Here is a 23313-nt window from a genome sequence, read left to right on the forward strand (position 1 = left end):
CTGGCCCTGCGGCCTTGTGAATGTTGACCTGTGGAGAGCGTGATCGCACAGTCGTCCAGAACAGCTGATGCTCTCATGCATGTTTCAGTGTTACTTGCCTCGAAGCGAGCATATAAGTTATTTAGCTCGTATGGTAGGCTCGTGTCACTGGGCAGCCCTTGGCTGTGCTTCCCTTTTTAGCCTGTAATAGTTTGCAAGCCCTGCCACATCTGATGAGCGTCAGAGCCGGTGTAGTATGATTCAATCTTAGTCCTGTATTGACACTTTGTGAGTTTGATGGTTCGTCGGAGGGCATAGCGGGATTTCTTATAACCTTCCGGGTTAGAGTCCCGCTCCTTGAAAGCGGCAGCTCTACCCTTTAGCTCAGTGTGAATGTTGTCTGTAATTCATGGCTTCTGGTTGGGGTATGCACGTACAGTCATGTGGGGACGACGTCCTCGATGCACTTATTGATAAAGCCAGTGACTGATGTGGTGTACTCCTCAATGCCATCGGTAGAATCCCGGAATATATTCCAGTCTGTGGTAGCAAAACAGTCCTGTAGTTAAGCATCTGCTTCGTCTGACCGAGTCACTGGTGCTTCCTGCTTTAATTTTTGCTTGTAAACAGGAATCAGGAGGATAGAATTATGGTCAGATTTGCCAAATGGAGGGCGAGGGAGAGCTTTGTACGTGTCTCTGTGTGTGGAGTATAGGTGGTCTAGAATTGTTTTCCCTCTGGTTGCACATTTAACATGCCCATATAAATTAGGTAAAACTGTTTTAAGTTTCACCTGCATTAAAGTTCCCGGCCACTAGGAGCGCCGCCTCTGGATGAGCGTTTTCCTGTTTACTTATGGCAGTATACAGCTCGCTGAGTGCGGTTTACATGCCAGCATCGGTCTGTGGTGGTATGTAGACAGCTACGATAAAAACAGATAAACTCTCTAGGTAGAGAGAGATACTATGCATAGGCCCCCGCCTCGTGTCTTACCAGAGGCTGCTGTTCTATCCTGCCAATAGAATGTATAAATGTTTCCTGCTCCAGCGAAATCGCAGTTCTGATGTCCAGAAGCTTTTTTCGGTCATAAGAGATATTAGCAGCAACATTATGTACAAAACAAGTTGCGAACAATGTGAAAAAAAAATAAATAAATAGCATGGTTGGTTAAGAGCCGATAAGACGGCAGCCATCCCCTCCGGCGCCATCACTACTACATCACCCCCCCTTTTTGTTTTTACACTGCTGCTACTCGCTGTTTATTGTCTATGCATAGTTACTTTACCCCTACCTACATGTACAAATTACCTCGACTAACCTGTACCCCCGCACATTGATTTGGTACCGGTATATAGCCTGAATATAGCCTCTTTATTGTTACTTTTTATTTAAAAAAATTACTTTAGTTTATTTAGGAAATATTTTCTTAACTCTATTTCTTGAACTGCATTGTTGGTTAAGTGCTTGTAAATAAGCATTAAATAAGCACCTATTGTATTTGGCGCATTTTCATCAACGGGGCTGCAGTGGAGCAGGTTGAGAGCTTCAAGTTCCTTGGTGTCCATATCACCAAAAACGAACATGGTCCAAGCACACCATGACCGTCGTGAAGCGGGCACAACAAAACCTATTCCCCCTCAGGAGACTGAAAATATTTGGCATGGGTCCTCAGATCCTCAAAAGGTTCTACAGCTGCACCATCGAGAGCATCCTGACTGGTTGCATCACTGCCTGTTATGGCAACTGCTCGGCCTCCGACCGCAAGGCACTACAGAGGGTGGTGCAAACGGCCCAGTACATCACTGGGGCCAAGCTTCCTGCCATCCAGGACCTCTATACGAGGCGGTGTCAGAGGAAGGCCCTAAAAATTGTCAAAGACTCCAGCCACCCTAGTCATAGACTGTTCTCCCTGCTACCACACGGCAAGCGGTACCGGAGCACCAAGTCTAGGTCCAAGAGGCTTCTAAACAGCTTCTCCCCCCAAGCCATAAGACTCCTGAACATCTAGTCAAATGGCTACCCAGACTATTCACATTGCCCCCCCTCCCTCCCCTCTTCACACCACTGCCACTCGCTGTTGTCATCTATGCATAGTCACTTTAATTAACTCTACCTACAGTCGTGGCCAAAAGTTTTGAGAATGACATAAGTATTCATTTTCACAAAGTCTGCTGCTTCAGTATGTATGATGGCAATTTGCATAACATTCTGGAGTATATGAAGTGATCAGATGAATTGCAATTAATTGCAAAGTCCCTCTTTGCCATGGAAAGGAACTGAATACCCCAAAAACATTTCCACTGCATTTCAGCCCTGCCACAAAAAGGACCAGCTGACATCATGTCAGTGATTCTCTCGTTAACACAGGTGAAAGTGTTGACGAGGACAAAGCTGGAGATCACTCTGTCATGCTGATTGAGTTCGAATAACAGACTGGAAGCTTCAAAAGGAGGGTGGTGCTTGGAATCATTGTTCTTCCTCTGTCAACCATGGTTACCTGCAAGGAAACACGTGCCGTCATCATTGCTTTGCACAAAAGGGCTTAACAGGCAAGGATATTGCTGCCAGTAAGATTGCACCTAAGTCAACCATTTATCAGATCATCAAGAACTTCAATGAGAGCGGTTCAATTGTTGTGAAGAAGGCTTCAGGGCACCCAGAAAGTCCAGCGAGCAGCAGCGCCGTCTCCTAAAGTTGATTCAGCTGCGGGTTCGGGGCACCACCAGTACAGAGCTTGCTCAGGAATGGCAGCAGGCAGGTGTGAGTGCATCTGCACGCACAGTGAGGGCAGCAAAGAAGCCACTTCTTTCCAGGAAAAACATCAGGGACAGACTGATATTCTGCAAAAGGTACAGGGATTGAACTGCTGAGGACTGGGGTAAAGTTATTTTCTCTGATGAATCCCCATTCCGATTGTTTGGGGCATCTGGAAAAAAGCTTGTCTGGAGAAGACAAGGTGAGCTCTACCATCAGTTCTGCGTCCTGCCAACAGTAAAGCATCCTGAGACCATTCATGTGTGGGGTTGCTTATCAGCCAAGGGAGTGGGCTCACTCACAATTTTGCCTAAGAACACAGCCATGAATAAAGAATGGTACCAACACATCCTCCGAGAGCAACTTCTCCCAACCATCCAGGAACAGTTTGGTGACGAACAATGCCTTTTCCAGCATGATGGAGCACCTTGCCATAAGGCAAAAGTGATAACTAAGTGGCTCGGGGAACAAAACATTGATATTTTGGGTCCATGGCCAGGAAACCATTGAGAACTTGTGGTCAATCCTCAAGAGACATGTGAACAAACAAAAACCCACAAATTCTGACAAACTCCAAGCGTTGTTTATGCAAGAATGGGCTGCCATCAGTCAGGATGTGGCCCAGAAGTTAATTGACAGCATGCCAGGGTGTCACGATTCCTACCGACGGTGGCGCCCCTCCTGCTCGGGTGGCGCTCGGCGGTCGTCGTCACCGGCCTATTAGCTGCCACCGATTCCCTTTTTGTTTTTCCCTTTTTTTATGTTTTCTCACCTGCCCTGAGTTAGTCATTAAGAGGGCCATTTAGTTCAGCTGGCCCGCTCCCTATTGTGCGGGAAATATTGACACTTTGCATCAACTTCATGTAATTGTCAATAAAAACCTTTTGACACTTATGAAATGCTTGTAATTATACTTCAGTATTCCATAGTAACATCTGACAAAAATATCTAAAGACACTGAAGCAGCAAACTTTGTGGAAATTAATATTTGTGTCATTCTCAAAACTTTTGGCCACGACTGTACATGTACGTACTACCCCAACTAACCGGTGTCCCTGCACATTGACTCTGTACCGGCACCCCCCTGTATATATTGTTATTTTTTTACTGCTGCTCTTTAATTACTTGTTACTTTTATCTCTTATTCTTATCCTTATTTTTTTTAACTGCACTGTTGGTTAGGGGCTCGTAAGTAAGCATTTCACTGTAAGGTCTACACCTGTTGTATTTGGCGCATGTGACTAATAAAATTTGATGTGACAAATAAAATTTGCTTTGTATTTGTGTTGACACTTAACCTGTTCAGAAGTGCAAAGCAATCCTTGCAACACTCAGCAGTAAGGACATTCTCGCCCAAAAAACAGACACAAACAAGCCTAACTTCCAGCTGTACTTAGTGTGCAGTGCATAGTCAGCCCACTAACTGCTATCCTTGGCACCATTCAAGGAGGAGGAGAGAAGAGGAGGAGAGGCGGGGAGCATTGTCAACTGTCCTCCATCCCATGATGGACCCCTGATTCACTCCGGCTGGGCAGGAAGGAATGCCTAATGAGGCAGCTATCTTCCTGCCTATATAAAATCCCTCAACTCTGACAGAAAAATGATACTGAATGTACACAAACAAGAACCCCTACATTATAACACACACACACATATTTGTTTTACTATCCTTGTGGGGACCAAACAATTGATTGCCATTCAAAATCCTATTTTCGCTAACTCCTAAACCTAACCTCTAAGCCTAAAATTGCCCCTTTCCTTGTGGGGACTGGCGAAATAACCCCACTTGTCTGAATTGTTCTTATTTTAATATCCTTGTGAGGACTTCTGGTCCCCACAAGGATAGTAAAACCAAAAACACACACTGTTCTGTAGGCGTCAGATATGTCAAAGGAATGTTCATCTTGTCTGCCTGATCAAAATGCTGAGGACTGGGTCAGTTTATGCCAGGTCCTATGGGGGGAGGATATTGACTGTAATAATAACCCCAATGGTTGGCCTTAGTGATATGGGCTTGGAAGACATCACAGTGGAGCAGTGTGGGTAATGACTGGGGCCAATCAGAGCCCTGACACAGTGGAGCGGTGTGGGTAATGACTGGGGCCAATCAGAGCCCTGACACAGTGGAGCGGTGTGGGTAATGACTGGGGCCAATCAGAGCCCTGACACAGTGGAGCGGTGTGGGTAATGACTGGGGCCAATCAGAGCCCTGACACAGTGGAGCGGTGTGGGTAATGACTGACACAGTGGAGAATGTAAAACCAGAAAGTGCCTTAGGTACTCTCCTCTGATCTGGGCCAACTCAGGACACCTTAGCAAAGTGTTTCCCAAACTCGGTCCTGGGGACCCCAAGGGGGGCACGTTTAGTTTATTTCCCCTAGCACTACACAGCTGATGAAAATAATCAACTCATCATTCATCTTTGATTATTTGAATCAGCTGTGTGGTGCTAGGGGGAAAAAACAAATGGGAACACCTTGGGTCCCCAAGACCGAGTTTGGGAAACCCTGCAATAGTGCTATACCGTACTGTACCTATCCGATGCTACTCTCCTCTGTTCTGGGCCAACTCCAGCCACCGTAGTGCTATACCGTACTGTACCTATCCGATGCTACTCTCCTCTGTTCTAGGCCAACTCCAGCCACCGTAGTGCTATACCGTACTGTACCTATCCGATGCTACTCTCCTCTGTTCTGGGCCAACTCCAGCCACCGTAGTGCTATACCGTACTGTACCCACTCTCTACAGGGAACACTGCTGGTTTCACTGGGCTGGCCTCTACAGGGAACACTGCTGGTTTCACTGGGCTGACCTCTGCTCTCTACAGGGAACACTGCTGGTTTCACTGGGCTGGCCTCTACAGGGAACACTGCTGGTTTCACTGGGCTGGCTTTTGCTCTCTACAGGGAACACTGCTGGTATCACTGGGCTGGCTTTTGCTCTCTACAGGGAACACTGCTGGTTTCACTGGGCTGGCCTCTACAGGGAACACTGCTGGTTTCACTGGGCTGGCCTTTGCTCTCTACAGGGAACACTGCTGGTTTCACTGGGCTGGCCTCTGCTCTCTACAGGGAACACTGCTGGTTTCACTGGGCTGACCTCTGCCCTCTACAGGGAACACTGCTGGTTTCACTGGGCTGAGCTCTACAGGGAACACTGCTGGTTTCACTGGGCTGGCCTCTACAGGGAACACTGCTGGTTTCACTGAGCTGGCCTCTGCTCTCTACAGGGAACACTGCTGGTTTCACTGGGCTGGCCTTTGCTCTCTACAGCGAACACTGCTGGTTTCACTGGGCTGGCCTCTGCTCTCTACAGGGAACACTGCTGGTTTCACTGGGCTGACCTCTGCCCTCTACAGGGAACACTGCTGGTTTCACTGGGCTGACCTCTGCCCTCTACAGAGAACACTGCTGGTTTCACTGGGCTGACCTCTGCTCTCTACAGGGAACACTGCTGGTTTCTCTGGGCTGGCCTCTGCTCTCTACAGGGAACACTGCTGGTTTCACTGGGCTGGCTTCTGCTCTCTATAGGGAACACTGCTGGTTTCACTGGGCTGGCTTTGCAGCTAGGGTGGTGTACTGGGAGTCTTAACTAATTCAGTACCACACTTTAAAGAGACCCAACCAGAACAGAAAACATCTGGCTTGTGACTCTGTCTGGCTCCCATTCAAACACAATGACTGTGGGTGATTAATTCATTTCGTTTTTTGAAGGGTCCCCCAACATGGCTCAGATCAGATCTCTCAGAAGGGTCCCCCAACATGGCCCCAGATCAAATCCCTCAGAAGGGTCCCCCAACATGGCCCCAGATCAGATCTCTCAGAAGGGTCCCCCAACATGGCCCCAGATCAAATCCCTCAGAAGGGTCCCCCAACATGGCCCCAGATCAGACCCCTCAGAAGGGTCCCCCAACATGGCTCCAGATCAGATCCCTCAGAAGGGTCCCCCAACATGGCCCCAGATCAGACCCCTCAGAAGGGTCCCCCAACATGGCTCCAGATCAGACCCCTCAGAAGGGTCCCCCAACATGGCTCCAGATCAGATCCCTCAGAAGGGTTTTTGTTGGAGAAAATATGAAGCTAATAATCCTGCGGTAATTCTGTTGTCAAGGAGATGACCATTATTTGCGCTAATGACTTGGTGGGGTAATGTGGTGGGAGGATTGGGGAGCGGATGAAACGTTTGGTTTACTGAGACCACTACTTGCTCGCTGTGTGTGTGACCTTCATTTATATATGCATTTGATTATCCAGATATTTCATTGGAACAGAATACATCTCCATTTGAAGTGTCTTTCTGTTCTACTAGAAATAAAGCATTTCAGGCAGTTACTGTTGAGTTACTGTTACTGTTGATGACTCCAGGTTACTTAATGCCTGAATGTATTCTAATGTTCTCTGGCATGCCATGGGGTTCTATTTCTGGCTACCAGAATATAAAAAGCTATAAAGAGAAGATCAGATAAGGGTTTTTTCTTAACCAAACTCCTATGTTCAGTGCTTAGGGGCATAGACACATGTTTAGTCTGGATACTTGTTTGTGCAGGGCTGTTCGGATGAGATATCTATATACACTGCTCAAAAAAATAAAGGGAACACTAAAACAACACAATGTAACTCCAAGTCAATCACACTTCTGTGAAATCAAACTGTCCACTTAGGAAGCAACACTGATTGACAATAAATTTCACATACTGTTGTGCAAATGGAATAGACAACAGGTGGAAATTATAGGCAATTAGCAAGACACCCCCAATAAAGGAGTGGTTCTGCAGGTGGGAACCACAGACCACTTCTCAGTTCCTATGCTTCCTGGCTGATGTTTTGGTCACTTTTGAATGCTGGCGGTGCTTTCACTCTAGTGGTAGCATGAGACGGAGTCTACAACCCACACAAGTGGCTCAGGTAGTGCAGCTCATCCAGGATGGCACATCAATGCGAGCTGTGGCAAGAAGGTTTGCTGTGTCTGTCAGTGTAGTGTCCAGAGCATGGAGGCGCTACCAGGAGACAGGCCAGTACATCAGGAGACGTGGAGGAGGCCGTAGGAGGGCAACAACCCAGCAGCAGGACCGCTACCTCCGCCTTTGTGCAAGGAGGAGCAGGGGAGCACTGCCAGAGCCCTGCAAAATGACCTCCAGCAGGCCACAAATGTGCATGTGTCTGCTCAAACGGTCAGAAACAGACTCCATGAGGGTGATATGAAGGCCCGACGTCCACAGGTGGGGGTTGTGCTTACAGCCCAACACCGTGCAAGACGTTTGGCATTTGCCAGAGAACACCAAGATTGGCAAATTCGCCAATGGCGCCCTGTGCTCTTCACAGATGAAAGCAGGTTGATACTGAGCACATGTGACAGACGTGACAGAGTCTGGAGACGCCGTGGAGAACGTTCTGCTGCCTGTAACATCCTCCAGCATGACCGGTTTGGCGGTGGGTCAGTCATGGTGTGGGGTGGCATTTCTTTGGGGGGCCGCACAGCCCTCCATGTGCTCGCCAGAGGTAGCCTGACTGCCATTTGGTACCGAGATGAGATCCTCAGACCCCTTTTGAGAACATTTGCTGGTGCTGTTGGCCCTGGGTTCCTCCTAATGCAAGACAATGCTAGACCTCATGTGGCTGGAGTGTGTCAGCAGTTCCTGCAAGAGGAAGGCATTGATGCTATGGACTGGCCCGCCCGTTCCCCAGACCTGAATCCAATTGAGCACATCTGGGACATCATGTCTCGCTCCACCCACCAATGCCACGTTGAACCACAGACTGTCCAGGAGTTAGCGGATGCTTTAGTCCAGGTCTGGGAGGAGATCCCTCAGGAGACCATCTGCCACCTCATCAGGAGCATGCCCAGGCGTTGTAGGGAGGTCATACAGGCACGTGGAGGACACACACACTACTGAGCCTCATTTTGACTTGTTTTAAGGATATTACATCAAAGTTGGATCAGCCTGTAGTGTGGTTTTCCACTTTAATTTTGAGTGTGACTCCAAATCCAGACCTCCATGGGTTGATAAATTGGATTTCCATTGATTATTTTTGTGTGATTTTGTTGTCAGCACATTCAACTATGTAAAGAAAAAAGTATTTAATAAGATTATTTCTTTCATTCAGATCTAGGATGTGTTGCTTAAGTGTTCCCTTTATTTTTTTGAGCAGTATATTTGTGAGGCAGTTAGAAGCTATGTGATTTTGGTGTATGTAGTACATCGTATAAAGGGCAATAATGCATTTAAGCAAATTGTGTTTACTGTAACACAGATTCAACCAGTCAAACCAAGTTGCCATGGTTACATTACATGATGTCATTGTGGCATTAAACCAGGTTCTCATGGATACATTACGATGACATCAGAGCTATGGTTAAAGAAGGCTACACATGGTTAAATCTGATTGGATCATTGTATGGGTTAGGAGCCAGTACAATTTACAGAATTTGGGGATTATCTCTCAGTTTAATGTGTGATTTAACTTTTAACAACACAACGCCTAGACTTAATGCTTACACCGAAAAACTCAGTTTCTAGATGACATTCTTCAAGAGAACATCTCTTCTAGAGAGCATTCACTGTAGAGTAGTGACAATCAGGAAGACTGGTGTTTTGAGGAGGAGCTAGGCCTGCTAGAGCAGACAATACTTTTAACTGAAAATTCAGCACCTCATGAAAGGCAGGAGGGAGGGAGAGAGGGTTATACGAGGCCAGATGGAGAGAGAGGAGGGGTACAGGAGGCAGGATGGAGAGAGAAGAGGAGTGCACGAGGCTGGATGGAGAGAGAGGAGGGGTACAGGAGGCCGGATGGAGAGAGAGGAGGGGTACAGGAGGCAGGATGGAGAGAGAGGAGGGGTACAGGAGGCCGGATGGAGAGAGAGGAGGGGTACAGGAGGCAGGATGGAGAGAGGAGGGGTACAGGAGGCCGGATGGAGAGAGAGGAGGGGTACAGGAGGCAGGATGGAGAGAGAGGAGGGGTACAGGAGGCAGGATGGAGAGAGGAGGGGTACAGGAGGCAGGATGGAGAGAGGAGGGGTACAGGAGGCAGGATGGAGAGAGGAGGGGTACAGGCGGCCAGATGGAGAGAGAACCCTGTGGAAAAAAGGTTCTACATGGAACCCAAAAGGCTTCTACCTGGAACTTAAAGTGGTTCTTCTATTGGGACAGTTAAAGAACTCCTTTAGGCTCTAGATAGCACCTTTTTTTCCCGAAGAGTGTAGATTCAAACATGGCTCTTTCAAAAAACTACAACCCGATGCAATATAATACAAAACATACAGCTGACAGGAAAGACTAATAAATGTGGTTGTCGTTACAGGCCTGGGAAGGGAAGATGTCAGTGGGGAAAATGATGCTAAACAACAGGCAGGAAGTTGAAACAGACAATCAGATAGGGGAATATATAGCAGAACATATCATTAAAGTATCTCTTCATACTGTATCTATCTTCATTTGATCCTGTCTGATGCTCCAAGCAAAGGAAAGCAACCTCTGGAGTCTACGATACATCAATGGCCCAAATGCAGTGTTGGATAGAGACATTCATTAAACTCTTTTACCCTGTACACTGAACAAACAGTCATTTCCTTCTAGACCTCTCATTCAGTGATGCGTAATACCGTACTCCTATAACATACTTAAAGTGAACAAGAGTACTGCATCATTTTCATCATCTCGGCCTGATTATAAAAGACCAATGACTGAAATCTCTACGCTCTTCTCAGCAACTGTAATAGACTGATTCAGTTTAGTAATTTAACAACAAACCCTTGGCCCCAGAGGACAATTGGATTCATATATGAACTTAAAATGTCCACAGATTTAAGGGCCGAATGGGACATTAGTGGCCTGCAAAGTAGAAAAACGGAACAGTACAAAGAGTTTGAAGTTTCCACGCAAGAAGCGACAGCCAAAAGTCACAAAGTTACATAATGCAACCATCAATAACATCGTTTCACGGTTATCTACTGTGAGATGTAATTTATGAAAACAATCACTGATCTTATTAAAAGAATGGTAGCTGATATTCTGTTTTGGCTGTGTTTGATAAGCCCAGGAGAACTGTTGCACAATAATATTGACAATATTAAAGTGGGGGTGATGGTTGCCAGATTGGTGTGCAGAGGGCACACTGCTGACAGCCCTCTTGGTGGGAGTTGGGGCAGGAAGGACTCTCTACCATAACTCTTAGATGGTTGGGTTGGGTACGTGGGATAGGTGGGTGTCTTGATTGTAAAATGTCCAGGATCAACCCCATATAGATTAACCATGGTGCACCTTGATCAACTCTGTGGTTGCAAACGGTTTGTACTACTTTACTATGGTCTTTAATGGTCCACTGTTTTGGTTTACTGTTCTTGTAAGCACTGTTGCGGTCTATGGTCACCTATTCTGGTCCATGATATGCTACAGTACTCCACTAAGAGCAGCTGTGGTACCCTGTGGTCATGAACGGTCTGGTATGGTGCATTGTGGTGAACTGTGTCTCAGTGTGGTCTACCTTGAACGCCGTGTTACTAAAGGGACTCCCACTCACCTGAGTCTTGGCTCTCATGAAGGGAGCGCTGACGTTGCAGGTCTTCTCATGCCTCTGTCTGTCCTCACTGCGACACTCTATCTTGATATCCGAGTTGTCCTGAGATGGAAACAGAGATAAAACACACACAATGACTGAGAGAACAATGAGAGAGACAAGCTTCTCCATCAGACAAGCCTGACTTCCCCCAGGAATAATTATATTCTATATGGCTAGAACAGGTGCAGTAGTACTCCATACTGTATTTGAAGAAGACTTGTTCTTCAATAGACAGACTGTACTAGTCTAAAGGTGACTGGCCAAATCATCTTTACACTGACTTCTGTGAGCAGTCAACCAAGCACTGTTTCTGTGACTCTGCGCTGCTGGTGTACTGTTGTCTGCTGTACTGGTGTACTGTTGTCTGCTGTACTGGTGTACTGTTGTCTGCTGTACTGGTGTACTGTTGTCTGCTGTACTGGTGTACTATAGTCTGCTGTACTGGTGTACTGTTGTCTGCTGTACTGGTGTACTGTTGTCTGCTGTACTGGTGTACTATAGTCTGCTGTACTGGTGTACTATAGTCTGCTGTACTGGTGTACTGTTGTCTGCTGTACTGGTGTACTGTTGTCTGCTGTACTGGTGTACTGTTGTCTGCTGTACTGGTGTACTGTTGTCTGCTGTACTGGTGTACTGTTGTCTGCTGTACTGGTGTACTGTTGTCTGCTGTACTGGTGTACTATAGTCTGCTGTACTGGTGTACTGTAGTCTGCTGTACTGGTGTACTATAGTCTGCTGTACTGGTGTACTATTGTCTGCTGTACTGGTGTACTATAGTCTGCTGTACTGGTGTACTGTTGTCTGCTGTACTGGTGTACTATAGTCTGCTGTACTGGTGTACTATAGTCTGCTGTACTGGTGTACTATAGTCTGCTGTACTGGTGTACTGTTGTCTGCTGTACTGGTGTACTGTTGTCTGCTGTACTGGTGTACTATAGTCTGCTGTACTGGTGTACTATAGTCTGCTGTACTGGTGTACTGTTGTCTGCTGTACTGGTGTACTATAGTCTGCTGTACTGGTGTACTATAGTCTGCTGTACTGGTGTACTATAGTCTGCTGTACTTGTGTACTGTTGTCTGCTGTACTGGTGTACTATAGTCTGCTGTACTGGTGTAATGTTGTCTGCTGTACTGGTGTACTGTAGTCTGCTGTACTGGTGTACTATAGTCTGCTGTACTGGTGTACTATAGTCTGCTGTACTGGTGTACTGTTGTCTGCTGTACTGGTGTACTATAGTCTGCTGTACTGGTGTACTATAGTCTGCTGTACTGGTGTACTATAGTCTGCTGTACTGGTGTACTATAGTCTGCTGTACTGGTGTACTGTTGTCTGCTGTACTGGTGTACTGTTGTCTGCTGTACTGGTGTACTATAGTCTGCTGTACTGGTGTACTATAGTCTGCTGTACTGGTGTACTGTTGTCTGCTGTACTGGTGTACTATAGTCTGCTGTACTGGTGTACTATAGTCTGCTGTACTGGTGTACTATAGTCTGCTGTACTTGTGTACTGTTGTCTGCTGTACTGGTGTACTATAGTCTGCTGTACTGGTGTAATGTTGTCTGCTGTACTGGTGTACTGTAGTCTGCTGTACTGGTGTACTATAGTCTGCTGTACTGGTGTACTATAGTCTGCTGTACTGGTGTACTGTTGTCTGCTGTACTGGTATACTATAGTCTGCTGTACTGGTGTACTGTTGTCTGCTGTACTGGTGTACTGTTGTCTGCTGTACTGGTGTACTATAGTCTGCTGTACTGGTGTACTATAGTCTGCTGTACTGGTGTACTGTTGTCTGCTGTACTGGTGTACTGTTGTCTGCTGTACTGGTGTACTATAGTCTGCTGTACTGGTGTACTGTTGTCTGCGGTACTGGTGTACTGTTGTCTGCTGTATTGCTGTACTGTTGACTGCGGTACTGGTGTACTGTTGACTGCGGTACTGGTGTACTGTTGTCTGCGGTACTGGTGTACTGTTGACTGTGGTACTGGTGTACTGTTGACTGCAGTACTGGTGTACTGTTGACTGCGGTACTGGTGTCTGCTGTACTGGTGTACTGTTGTCTACTGTACTGCCATTTATTGGACTGTATTGTTGCATTATAGTCTTTGGTCCTGGAATAGTGGTCTATAAATCCAATGTACTGTGAATCATCACCTTGACTATGAGACTAGAGAATCGTAGGTTAGGAGTGTAGGTGATGTTGAGGCGGGCTCCATAGGCGTTCTCTCCCCTGTTCTCCAGACGAACGTCCACCACCATCCTCCTCCTCGATCCCTCCATCACTCGCTCTGACCCCTCCGCCCCTCCTTCGGACAGACGTCGACACATCACACCCCTGGAGTGGACTGCATTCCCACAGAACTGCCTGTGGGGGGGAGAGGGAGAAAGTAATATATTCTGATCTGTGTGTGTGGTGTGGTGTGTGTGTGTGTGTGTGTGTGCGCTCACCTCCAAGACAGCAGGTCAGTTGTACTCTGTAAGGACAGGCCTGGTACACAGCGGTCGTCCTCATCACAGCCATTCCAGAAGGGAAGCTAGTAGAGAGCGAGATACTCAGTTACAATGACATCCATATCATAGTACGGCTATGCCAAGAGGTCTTAGAGGCCAAGAGGTCTACCTTTATGGTACAGCGAGTACTATGCTTGCCCTGCAAACCATAGTGTCACTGGTTCAAGCCCCTGTATGTTCCCCTTAATCGCTACAATACCACTCATAAGGCTGTAGACTAAGAGCTAAACAAGGAGATGACTGGTTAGTGGTCAGGTCAAGCAGTCATGTGACCCGCTCAAAGCGCTTCCTTTCTTCATCGCTTCCTTGAAGGGATCACTGATTAGATATGATTGGACAGATGAACGGAAGGGTTCCAGCAAATGTTTTTTACCTGTCCAGACATTTCTAATCAGTAATTACATAAGAGCTAAACAAGAAGTGCTGATTGTCAGTGGTCAAGGGTCAGATGTGTGTGTCTCACCTCAGTCCTGACGGTGGTGGGCCAGGTGTCGTCCAGCGCAGGGCCCTGGTCGGGATCCTGCATTGCCACCGCCACAGTGAACACGATGGGCCTCACGTAGTCCGTGGTCTCCTGGATCAACAACACGTGGGGAGGATCAATGTTATTACAACTGTATCACACCATACATCATGAACCATAACCGTCACAACACACTGAGGAATAGGATACGTTATAATGATAGGATAGAGTAGGAAACGTTATAATGATAGGATAGAGTAGGAAACGTTATAATGATAGGATAGAATAGGAAACGTTATAATGATAGGATAGAATAGGAAACGTTATAATGATAGGATAGAATAGGAAACGTTATAATGATAGGATAGAGTAGGAAACGTTATAATGATAGGATAGAATAGGAAACATAATATTAGGATAGAGTAGGAAACGTTATAATGATAGGATAGAATAGGAAATGTTATAATGATAGGATAGAGTAGGAAACGTTATAATGATAGGATAGAATAGGAAACGTTATAATGATAGGATAGAATAGGAAACGTTATAATGATAGGATAGAATAGGAAACGTTATAATGATAGGATAGAATAGGAAACGTTATAATGATAGGATAGAATAGGAAACGTTATAATGATAGGATAGAGTAGGAAACGTTATAATGATAGGATAGAATAGGAAACATAATATTAGGATAGAGTAGGAAACGTTATAATGATAGGATAGAATAGGAAACGTTATAATGATAGGATAGAGTAGGAAACGTTATAATGATAGGATAGAATAGGAAACGTTATAATGATAGGATAGAATAGGAAACGTTATAATGATAGGATAGAATAGGAAACGTTATAATGATAGGATAGAATAGGAAACGTTATAATGATAGGATAGAGTAGGAAACGTTATAATGATAGGATAGAATAGGAAACGTTATAATGATAGGATAGAATAGGAAACATAATATTAGGATAGAGTAGGAAGCGTTATAATGATAGGATAGAGTAGGAAACGTTATAATGATAGGATAGAATAGGAAACGTTATAATGATAGGATAGAGTAGGAAACGTTATAATGATAGGATAGAGTAGGAAACGTTATAATGATAGGATAGAGTAGGAAACGTTATAATGATAGGATAGAATAGGAAACGTTATAATGATAGGATAGAGTAGGAAACGTTATAATGATAAGATAGAATAGGAAACGTTATAATGATAGGATAGAATAGGAAACGTTATAATGATAGGATAGAGTAGGAAACTGTAACGCCCTGGCCATAGAGAGGGGTTTTTGTTCTTTATTTTGGTTAGGCCAGGGTGTTACATTGGGTGGGCGTTCTATGTGCATTTTTCTATGTTGGTTTGTTTTGTTGATTTTCGCCGTGTGGCTTCCAATCAGGCACAGCTGTAGAGTGTTGTTGCTGATTGGGAGTCACACATAAGTGCCTGTTTTTCCGTTGGGGTTTTGTGGGTAATTGTTTCTGTTCGTGTTTTGCACCTGACAGGACTGTTTGGCTGTCGGTTTTCTTATTTTTGTATAGTGTTCTTTCGTTTATTAAATATTCAATGATGAACACTAACTCCGCTGCACCTTGGTCTACTCTCTCTCACGACAGCCGTTACAGAAACGTTATTATGATAGGATAGAGTAGGAAACGTTATAATGATCGGATAGAATAGGAAACGTTATAATGATCGGATAGAATAGGAAACGTTATAATGATAGGATAGAATAGGAAACGTTATAATGATAGGATAGAGTAGGAAACGTTATAATGATAGGATAGAGTAGGAAACATTATAATGATAGGATAGAATAGGAAACGTTATAATGATAGGATAGAGTAGGAAACGTTATAATGATAGGATAGAGTAGGAAACGTTATAATGATAGGATAGAATAGGAAACATAATATTAGGATAGAGTAGGAAACGTTATAATGATAGGATAGAATAGGAAACGTTATAATGATAGGATAGAATAGGAAACGTTATAATGATAGGATAGAATAGGAAACGTTATAATGATAGGATAGAGTAGGAAACGTTATAATGATAGGATAGAATAGGAAACGTTATAATGATAGGATAGAATAGGAAACGTTATAATGATAGGATAGAATAGGAAACGTTATAATGATAGGATAGAGTAGGAAACGTTATAATGATAGGATAGAATAGGAAACATAATATTAGGATAGAGTAGGAAACGTTATAATGATAGGATAGAATAGGAAACGTTATAATGATAGGATAGAGTAGGAAACGTTATAATGATAGGATAGAATAGGAAACGTTATAATGATAGGATAGAGTAGGAAACATTATAATGATAGGATAGAATAGGAAACGTTATAATGATAGGATAGAGTAGGAAACGTTATAATGATAGGATAGAGTAGGAAACGTTATAATGATAGGATAGAATAGGAAACATAATATTAGGATAGAGTAGGAAACGTTATAATGATAGGATAGAATAGGAAACGTTATAATGATAGGATAGAGTAGGAAACGTTATAATGATAGGATAGAATAGGAAACGTTATAATGATAGGATAGAATAGGAAACGTTATAATGATAGGATAGAATAGGAAACGTTATAATGATAGGATAGAATAGGAAACGTTATAATGATAGGATAGAATAGGAAACGTTATAATGATAGGATAGAGTAGGAAACGTTATAATGATAGGATAGAATAGGAAACGTTATAATGATAGGATAGAATAGGAAACATAATATTAGGATAGAGTAGGAAACGTTATAATGATAGGATAGAATAGGAAACGTTATAATGATAGGATAGAATAGGAAACGTTATAATGATAGGATAGAGTAGGAAACGTTATAATGATAGGATAGAGTAGGAAACGTTATAATGATAGGATAGAATAGGAAACGTTATAATGATAGGATAGAGTAGGAAACGTTATAATGATAGGATAGAGTAGGAAACGTTATAATGATAGGATAGAGTAGGAAACGTTATAATGATAGGATAGAATAGGAAACGTTATAATGATAGGATAGAGTAGGAAACGTTATAATGATATTATAGAATAGGAAACGTTATAATGATAGGATAGAATAGGAAACGTTATAATGATAGGATAGAGTAGGAAACTGTAACGCCCTGGCCATAGAGAGGGGTTTTTGTTCTTTATTTTGGTTAGGCCAGGGTGTTACATTGGGTGGGCGTTCTATGTGCATTTTTCTATGTTGGTTTGTTTTGTTGATTTTGGCCGTGTGGCTTCCAATCAGGCACAGCTGTAGAGTGTTGTTGCTGATTGGGAGTCACACATAAGTGCCTGTTTTTCCGTTGGGGTTTTGTGGGTAATTGTTTCTGTTCGTGTTTTGCACCTGACAGGACTGTTTGGCTGTCGGTTTTCTTATTTTTGTATAGTGTTCTTTCGTTTATTAAATATTCAATGATGAACACTAACTCCGCTGCACCTTGGTCTACTCTCTCTCACGACAGCCGTTACAGAAACGTTATAATGATAGGATAGAGTAGGAAACGTTATAATGATCGGATAGAATAGGAAACGTTATAATGATCGGATAGAATAGGAAACGTTATAATGATAGGATAGAATAGGAAACGTTATAATGATAGGATAGAGTAGGAAACGTTATAATGATAGGATAGAGTAGGAAACATTATAATGATAGGATAGAATAGGAAACGTTATAATGATAGGATAGAGTAGGAAACGTTATAATGATAGGATAGAGTAGGAAACGTTATAATGATAGGATAGAATAGGAAACGTTATAATGATAGGATAGAATAGGAAACGTTATAATGATAGGATAGAGTAGGAAACGTTATAATGATAGGATAGAGTAGGAAACGTTATAATGATCGGATAGAATAGGAAACATAATATTAGGATAGAGTAGGAAATGTTATAATGATAGGATAGAGTAGGAAACGTTATAATGATAGGATAGAGTAGGAAACGTTATAATGATAGGATAGAATAGGAAACGTTATAATGATCGGATAGAATAGGAAACATAATATTAGGATAGAGTAGGAAACGTTATAATGATAGGATAGAGTAGGAAACGTTATAATGATAGGATAGAATAGGAAACATTACAATGACAGGATTAAACCAGAGACATGTATTTAGATTGTCAGGACATTGAGGTTTCTGCATTATGAATTGACCATGTTACCCCCATTAACATTACATGGGGGAATATTTCAATATTGCTATGCAACTGAATGTCTAGAATTATAATATTTACAATTCTGAAAGTTGTCCCAATTATCTAAATATATGGCTCTGGATAATACCATCTCAAGTCTCTGTCTTACCTTCTGATTGGCTGTATGTAAATGTAGTCATATTGCTTCCACCTATCCAATATTCTCAGATCTACCGGATAGGTCTAGTCTAGATGTTGATTTGGAATTCAGCTAGAGTTCAGTCAGTGCTCACCATGACATAGAAGTAGATGTGTTGACAGGTCTCCTCTCCAGAAAGCAGGGTCAGGTTTTGAAACAGCAGTTTATCAGGGTCATCCATTATGGCTCTGGGGTTGAATCGGCGCTCCCCAATGGTGGTGTTGTAAGTGATAGCTAGAGAGATGAAGAAAGAGGGAGCATAACTGTTGGAAACATGTTCTATACTACAGTACTTTATTTTCTATAAAGTAAGGACCAGAAGCAGCACAGATTACATTACAAAAAAGAAACTTGGACAATATCCAAGAGCCACCGTCGAGGAACTGAAACAACATCTCAGTTGAGGTCATTTGAGTGAGTGACTACTCCAGAGTTGAGAGAGTTGACTAGACCTCTTGAGCCATATGGCTTTGGAAGTGATTCATTTCCAACCCACACTGTTTAAGAGGCACGTTATTTATTACACCGCGCTTTAATAGCTTGGGGAAAATACCATCAAATCCAGAGCTAATACACATTACCCTACTGAGCATGCCAACTGGAGAGTACACTGGTCTCCCATACCTCATACCTACTTTCTCCATTATACCATGACATTGTTAAATTTCTTTCTGATTGGCTTGAAGACCATTCTAGAGTGTGCATTATTTCCCTATAACGTATGGTATATTTGCACGGTAGAATTCAATGACTATAGTTCATTCTTACATGTTCTATATTTGAGCTGATTTTTAAAATCAAAAGTTCAATTGAAAACATTATTGGCATTGTTGAATTCAATGTCCATAATGGCAAGCTAGAACTGATGGTTTGGTTAGCTAAACTAACAAGTCTGTTTGTTTGGTTACCACGGCAACTACTGTATCTATTAAAGTTGCTAGCTACTTCAGTGGATGTTGAACACATGCTCTTTCCATTTCCATCAGATGCTGCTTAAAGTTGAAGGTGTGCTACCTTAAGCACATTTGGAGATATCTCTTTTCTCAAAGTGTATTCTTCCTACAGTCGAACACAACAGACTTGCAACACCAGCAGCAGCAGCAGCACATCTGACAGATGTTACTAGACCAAACATGATAATGAGGGGAAATCAAATCAATTGTGTTCCCACTGTTCAGTGTCCCCTAGATGTCTAACCGTCCCGGCGGAGGACAAGATAACTTTCTGAGGCTTCTTCCTATTGGTTTGGCCTGTCTAACATATTTGACAAAGATGGCGGGAGGTTGGGAGGTTAACCAGAAACATCCACGCCTCAATGCCTCCTTAGCCTGCCTCCTTAGCCTGCCTCCTTAGCCTGCCTCCTTAGCCTGCCTCCTTAGCCTGCCTCCTATAGTCCCACACAAGGGAGAAAACCTGAGCCAACAGGCCTCAGCCTTTAAAACAAATTGTGACCAGGGATACCTTGTGTCAGAGCACGGGTGGGCCACTGTTGGTGATTCAACACCTCAGAGCCACGGCAACCGAAACGGTCTCCAGAGAGATTCCGGGCTCACGGCAGAAGTGTGGGGTAGCCATGTCGGGCTATCCGCAGCCTGACAACGATCAGCCTGATTATATTGCCACCATAAAAATTCAATGAGTATAGTGGACAGAATGCATACTATTCAGAGGGCAATTTACATACAGAATGCTTGGCTAATTAACAGTCAGAGGCTAGGATAATCCAGATCAGTTCTCATCAGATGTCGCAGTTGGCATAGCATGTCCGTAACCGCTCTGTAGCCTGCAGCATATGTGTTTGGCAGATGGAATGATATCCTAAACTGTCACTGATAGCGAGGAAACATTTTCCTGTGGCTCTGCTCTGGGGCAAGAAGCCATCACCCTTTCACTTAGTGAGCCAACAAAAGAGCGGTCTGACTGACTCAACAACAACCAAGCAGAGACATTGAGCAATACACGTTTGGATCATGATTTCAACTATGAATCTCTGAACTGCATTACTTCTAGTGCTTACTTGATCCTTAGCCAATGTGTAGCAGGCTTGGAAAGGCTAAGCTTTGCTCTAAACATAGAACAGGCTTGGAAAGGCTAAGCTTTGCTCTAAACATAGAACAGGCTTGGAAAGGCTAAGCTTTGCTCTAAACATAGAACAGTAGGAGATCAACTGTAGAGTTAATCAAGATGTCAGTTTTGCCTGAAAGACAATGAGGTCCTTTGTTGACTGTACAGTGAAGGAACAACAGTGAATACACTTCTTCCTGAATAGAAAAAAGGCTTTGTGGCTCCACTGGGCTATTACATCTACTAAGATGAATCCAGTTTTATTTGTTTAGTTCTCATCCCCATAAAATCTGTAAGCAGTGGGCGGCTTAAACAGAACCCATTTTATGAGAAGTGCAGAGAAAGAGTTCAGCAACATCAGCAATATCTCAAGGTAGTTGGAGTCAATCTGACATATTTTGCACTGAAGCTATAATCAGTAGAAGGATGCAGGCTACATTATAGTCTATAACGTGACTTAATTGGTCACTTTTGAACACTCACCCACTTCCTGTGTAGGAGGTATGGCTGTCCGGGCGGTGACGTTTAGACACACTACGGCTGACATGCAGGTCACGTCCTTGCCTCCCCTCTCACAGTCCTTCACAAAGATGTTGATCTTGCTGGGTTCAAACCTGATGTTGGCGTGAATTCGGACGACACTGCGAGACCTGCAGATGAACCATACACAGTGTTATGATCATACATGTGGTTGATTATATGCTCCACATACATACAGTACCATAGAAACAGTAGAACACTTGTTAATATCTAAGTGACCTAGCAGAGAAACAGTAGAACACTTGTTAATATCTAAGTGACCTAGCAGAGAAACAGTAGAACACTTGTTAATATCTAAGTGACCTAGCAGAGAAACAGTAGAACACTTGTTAATATCTAAGTGACCTAGCAGAGAAACAGTAGAACACTTGTTAATATCTAAATGACCTACCAGAGAAACAGTAGAACACTTGTTAATATCTAAGTGACCTAGCAGAGAAACAGTAGAACACTTGTTAATATCTAAATGACCTAGCAGAGAAACAGTAGAACACTTGTTAATATCTAAATGACCTACCAGAGGAACAGTAGAACACTTGTTAATATCTAAGTGACCTAGCAGAGAAACAGTAGAACACTTGTTAATATCTAAATGACCTAGCAGAGAAGCAGTAGAACACTTGTTAATATCTAAATGACCTACCAGAGAAACAGTACAACACTTGTTACTATCTAAGTGACCTAGCAGAGAAACAGTAGAACACTTGTTAATATCTAAATGACCTACCAGAGGAACAGTAGAACACTTGTTAATATCTAAGTGACCTAGCAGAGAAACAGTAGAACACTTGTTAATATCTAAGTGACCTAGCAGAGGAACAGTAGAACACTTGTTAATATCTAAATGACCTAGCAGAGAAACAATAGAACACTTGTTACTATCTAAGTGACCTAGCAGAGAAACAGTAGAACACTTGTTAATATCTAAATGACCTAGCAGAGAAACAGTAGAACACTTGTTTATATCTAAGTGACCTAGCAGAGAAACAGTAAAACACTTGTTAATATCTAAGTGACCTACCAGAGGAACAGTAGAACACTTGTTAATGTCTAAATGACCTACCATAGAAGCACGGCTGCCCCCAGGGAGCCCACGGCCAAGTCCACCAGGCCATCCTCGTCCATGTCCATACTGCCATGGATACTACGGCCAAAGTAGCGCAGGCCACTGGCCATGTCTAACGCAGCTATCCTCTGTTTGTATTTACGCAGAATCCTGTTGCGTTGGCTGAAGAAGACGTAGATAGCTCCTCTATGGTCATCCTCCAGCGGGGCCCCCACCACCATGTCGTTGAAGCCGTCCCCGTTCAGGTCAGGGACCGGGGCCAGCGAGGAGCCGAACCGAGCGTTCTGACCACGGTCCTGGATCTCCAACGCTCCCTCCAGGACGAAACGATTCTGAGAAGGAAATAGGATAGGATGATGTCATTTTGGAATATTTCTGCTACATGGGATAGTGGGTACTGTAGGTAAAGGTTGTATCATGGAATATTTCTGCTACATGGGATAGAGGGTACTGTAGGTAAAGGTTGTGTCATGGAATATTTCTGCTACATGGGATAGAGGTTACTGTAGGTAAAGGTTGTATCATGGAATATTTCTGCTACATGGGATAGAGGGTACTGTAGGTAAAGGTTGTGTCATGGAATATTTCTGCTACATGGGATAGAGGGTACTGTAGGTAAAGGTTGTATCATGGAATATTTCTGCTACATGGGATAGAGGGTACTGTAGGTAAAGGTTGTATCATGGAATATTTCTGCTACATGGGATAGAGGGTACTGTAGGTAAAGGTTGTATCATGGAATATTTCTGCTACATGGGATAGAGGGTGCTGTAGGTAAAAGTTGTGTCATGTGCATGTCTATTCAACTATGTATTTGCCAATGTTTCTCCTATTGGTTGGTGGAATTCTCTTTGTTACTCTGTACTTAAAGAGTCCTTGGTTAAAAAAACCTTGAAAAACATATGCACAAAGGAATCCATCAAAAACAGACGTAGTGGCTAAGGAACTGAAGTTAAGTTATAAATGTGTTATCTCCTGTGCTGCGGCCGGGTAGCCCCACCCCCCAGGCTTCTGGGAT

At 43.5% G+C, this 23313-nt stretch overlaps 1 pseudogene; it reads right to left on the minus strand.

The window, feature by feature from the left end:
* The window catches only part of LOC115203523 (integrin alpha-11-like), a 96625-nt pseudogene that overhangs the window by 6034 nt on the left and 67278 nt on the right, over positions 1-23313 (minus strand).

The sequence above is a fragment of the Salmo trutta genome, chromosome 12 (genome assembly GCF_901001165.1).
Source record: "Salmo trutta chromosome 12, fSalTru1.1, whole genome shotgun sequence".
Lineage (NCBI taxonomy): Eukaryota > Metazoa > Chordata > Actinopteri > Salmoniformes > Salmonidae > Salmo > Salmo trutta.